The sequence below is a fragment of the Sciurus carolinensis genome, chromosome 11 (genome assembly GCF_902686445.1).
Source record: "Sciurus carolinensis chromosome 11, mSciCar1.2, whole genome shotgun sequence".
Taxonomy (NCBI): domain Eukaryota; kingdom Metazoa; phylum Chordata; class Mammalia; order Rodentia; family Sciuridae; genus Sciurus; species Sciurus carolinensis.
The window spans coordinates 118,259,786-118,264,323 of record NC_062223.1 but is presented as its reverse complement, the minus strand read 5'-3'; the positions used below and the strand labels follow the sequence as shown (position 1 = coordinate 118,264,323).

At 40.1% G+C, this 4,538-nt stretch overlaps 1 non-coding gene across 1 annotated transcript; it reads right to left on the bottom strand.

Moving 5' to 3' along the window:
• Positions 1 to 1,280: 1,280 nt before the first annotated feature.
• On the bottom strand, positions 1,281 to 1,387 carry LOC124960884 (U6 spliceosomal RNA). The gene has a single exon (XR_007104201.1). It is a non-coding gene; the product is annotated as a U6 spliceosomal RNA (small nuclear RNA).
• Between the last annotated feature and the right edge of the window lie 3,151 nt (positions 1,388 to 4,538).

Genomic DNA, 4,538 nt, shown 5'->3' with positions numbered 1-4,538 from the left:
GGTTTCTTTTTTAAGACAGTCTCACTAAGTTTCCCAGGTTGGCCTTGAATATGTGATCCTCCTGCCTCAGCCTCCAGATTATGCTTGTGTGCCACCATACCTAGCTCATACTCGGCCCTTTCTTAGGGAGGAGGCTGACAAGTTTTTTTTTTTTTTTTAAGTTTTGCAATTCTTAAAAAATTTTATTATAAAATTAAAAGAAAACAAAATGCAACATCCTCAAAAACCCCAAATCTACTACTGATACTAATTCCTACCAGTTTGCTGTGCTACCACACAAGAACTTAAAGAAACCATTGAATATTTAGGAACATTCAACATTAGAAGCTTTAAAATCTAATTGTATGTAGTAGCCCTTCAACAAGCTACAATCTGCATTTTTTTTTGGAGGGCGGGTAACCAGGGATTGAACTTTGGAGGCTGACAAGTTTTAAATGGATAGTTTCAACTTAATGGAAAAATTACAGAATATATATATTCTAACATACACATAAGCAATATATCTACATGTATATGCACACAAATGTAGTCAAAAAAAAAGGTAAAAACACCAATACTCAATATTAAGTGGCAACCTCTATCTGGTACTTAATTTTTTTTGTCTTTTCCAAATTTACTCTATATGATAATGTATAATTTTGACAATGGAAAACACTTAAAAGCTAAACATACACAGGAATCCTAATGGTCAAATATGGGATAATTTGAACATTAGTATAGGTAGTGATAGGCATAATATATTGAATTTAAAAATGCATGAATCTACAATAATACTAATCTTTATATTTATCTTTTTATTTGGTACTAGGGATTGAACCTGGAGTGCTTTACCACAGAGCCATAGCCCCAGGTCTTTTTATTTTTTTAGGACTAGAGATTGAACCCTGGGTGCTTTATCACTGAGCTACATCCAAGTAGCTTTGAGGCAAAGTCTTGCTAAGTTGCTGAAACTGACCTTAAATTTGAGATCCTCCTGCCTCAGCCTCCCAAGTCACTGGAATTACACACATGTGCACCTGTGCCTGGTTAGATTCTGGATTTTATTTATTTAATTAATTTGTTGTGATTTGAAACCAAAATTTTAATTTTTTCATTAAACTGTTTTAATATAATTTCAAGCAAATGTAAACTAGAAGACAGAGCCCAGGAATTCATAGGGGAACAATCTCCAGACAAGGAACACTGGGGCCATCTTCTTCCATTTTAGCTGCAGTACTGATGGCCAAAATGGTGCCAGTCAGCCAAAGTTATCCAGATTATTAAAAGTTTACCATCATCAGAAAAATATGGAATGCTTCACAAATTTGTATATCGTCCTTGCACAGAGGCAATGCTACTCTTTTCTGTCTCATTCCAATTTCAGTATATGTGCTGCCAAAGCAAGCACAGATTCTGGATTTTAAAAAAGCTCTAAAAGGGTCCAGACATGGTGGTGCATGCCAGTAATCCCAGTGATTCTGGAGGCTGACATGGAGGATTGAAAGTTTGAGGCCAGCCTCAGCAACTTAGAGGCCTTAAGCAACTTAGTGAGACCCTGTCTCAAAATGAAAAATAAAAAGGGCTGGGGATGTGGCTCAGTGGTTAAGCATCCCTGGGCTCAATCCCTGGTACAAAAAAAAAAAAGAGGTTCTAAAAAGGCATCTTTGTGAAAATTAGAAACATTTAAATATGGACTACATGTTAATGAATAGATTTTATTGAGCGTAATATAGTTCAACAACAAATACATATATGTATACACACACACACACACACACACATACATACATACATATAGAGAGATTTGGTAAACTTGACAAAACATTAAATTTTTGGAAATTTGAAGAGTATTTTTGCAATTTTTCTGTGGGTTTGAAAATTTCCAAAATAAAACGACAGGACTGTTAATTTGATCTGGGTGGTAATTACAGGGGTATTAACCTATGTTTTAAAAAAATAGGGGCTGGAAGTGTAGCTCAGTGTGCTTGCAGCATGCGCAAGGCCGTGGGCTCCATGCCTCGCACCGAAAAACAACAAAAAACTCACTGAGCAGTTACACTTAAGAGTCATACACTTTTTACACTTTATTGTGTGTATGTTAAACCTTAAAAGGTAGAAAGGAAGAAAAGTTCAATGGCTCCCACATTTGGTAAGTAAAGTAGGGATTCTTCATACCATGTTGCTTTTCTAATTTGTGTGTGCACTGGGGTTCAGTCTCAAGTCTTGAGCATATTAAGTATATCTCTAACACTGAGCTAGCTCCCCAGCCCTCTTTTTTACTTAGAAGAAACAGTTCCTGTTCCTTCCTGTACCTCACTCACAACAGAGTGCCTAGAATATACTAGGCTCCCACTCAATATGTGTGATACATAATGAAGTAATGAAATCCAGCAACATTCTTTCCCATTCTATCTTATCTCCCCCTCCTGCCATCCCTGACCACCTGCCCTAGTCTAAAAGATCTTTGCTTTCAATTTTGAAACACAATTCCTTCAGCCATTCTTCTGTGATCTTGGTGTGATAACAGAAAAAGTGAGATGTCCTAAATTTCACTACAAAGGTAGGAAGATCGAGAGGAGAGATAAGACAAGTTAATCAGTCAACAGTTCAAAAGTTTCAGGACAAAACAAGACATAATTCCCCCAAACTGTCCCACATTCCTGAACAAATGTTGAAAACGACTCAAAATTCCCAGAGGTAGCCAGGCACAGTGGTGCATACCTGTAATCCCAGCTGCCTGGAGGCTGAGGCAGGAGGATCATGAGTTCAAAGCCAGCCTCAGCAACTTAGTGAGACCCTCAGCAACTTAGTGAGACCCTATCTCTAAATAAAATACAAAAAAGGGCTGGGGATGTGGCTCAGGGGTTAAGTGCCCCTGAGTTCAATCCCTGATAACAAAACAAAACAAAATAAAATTCCCAGAGGTGAGGCATGGTGGTACAAGCCTGTAATTTCAGCTACTTCCAGTGACTTGGAAGACAAAGGCAGGAAGATAGCAAGTTTGAGTTCTGCCTGGGCAATTTAGCAAGACCTTGTGTTTAAAAAAAAAAAAAAAAAAAAAAAAAAAAAAAAAAGTGGCCCAGTGGTAGCCCCTGGTTTCATTCTCCAATATCTTAAACAAACAAAATTCCTAGAGATCTAACATTAAGGTCCATGCATTCTGCTTACAACCTCAACCAATCCAGAAACAACAAATATTTCTCTTTGTAGACTGTACACACTATCCCAAAATTTTGACTACTTTGAGTTGGCCTACATATACTACAGCCAATGTAGATTCAATGCAAACAATTTAAGCCTTTTTTTCCACAGATTTTCATTATAAAATACTCTGACTTTTTAGATCCAGGAGACATATTTCCAAGTGTTACCTAATCTTGCTGCTGGTGGCTGTCCCAGGATGGGTCTTTCCTCCTGGCAAGCATAAACCCTTTTTTTTTTTTTTTTTTGGTACCAGGGATTGAACTCAGGGGTACTTGATCACTGAGCTACATCCCTAGCCCCATTTTGTATTTTATTTAGAGACAGGGTCTCACTGAGTTGCTTTCCTTGCTAAATTATTGAGGATAGGTTTGAACTTGTGATCCTCCTGCCTCAGCCTCCCGAGCCGCTAGGATTATAGGCGTGCGACACCGTGCCCACCTAGCATAAACCCTTTTATTTCAGAAATCTCTTGGTCTCGAATTTGGTTTAACAGGCGAAAGTCACTGTTGTGGAGAACCCTTACCTCAATTTTCTGAGCTCTCATCCATATCATCTGTTAAGTCTTCACAAAGAACTATGAGGTTGGTTAAGAAACAAGATCACAATCATGGCTTGGTGGCTATGCCTGTAATCCCAGGCTCAGGAGATGAGGTAGGAAGATTGCAAGTTCGAGGCTGGCCTTGAAACTTTAGCGAGTTCAAGCTTATCTCAAAATTTAAAAAGATGGTGACGTAGCTCAGTGGTAAAACCTCCGCCCTCGGGTTTACTCTCCAATACCAAAAAAAAACAAGCAAAAACGGGAATCATAGATATTGACCCTGGTTACAGACTACAGATTAGAATATATAGGATTAGAATTTGAGGTTTTCTCAGGGACGGGTCCTTTGAACACTATGGCCATGTTGTTCTCGCTCTTGTCTGACCACAAGATAAAATTTCAAATTGTGCTGAGGACTGCATTAACTTCTTCCGAGTACTCCTACAAGACTTCGCATCACAGGCTGTGAGCAACTTGGGAACAGTGATTATTACCTTAATATTCCGCGTGTGTTTGGTAGTGGGAGGCACTCACTAGAAGCTGGTTTGCCGAATGTAACCAATTAAGAAGTGGACATACGATGCCCAGTTCCTAAGGGGCGCTGTCCAGGTACAAGTAGCAGCGTGACCGACGTGGCTAAGACAACAACCCACCGGCAGACTAGCTGCTTGGCGCCCGAAGGTGGAGGCGGAGGCTCCGCCCCACCCGCGGCGCACGCGCAGTGCCCGCTGGCCTGGCCCCGCCCGTCTTAGCGGGGCTCCCGCTTCTGTCCAGGTAGGAGGCGGTATGCTGGAGAAGGGCGTCACCTGAGGGCGGG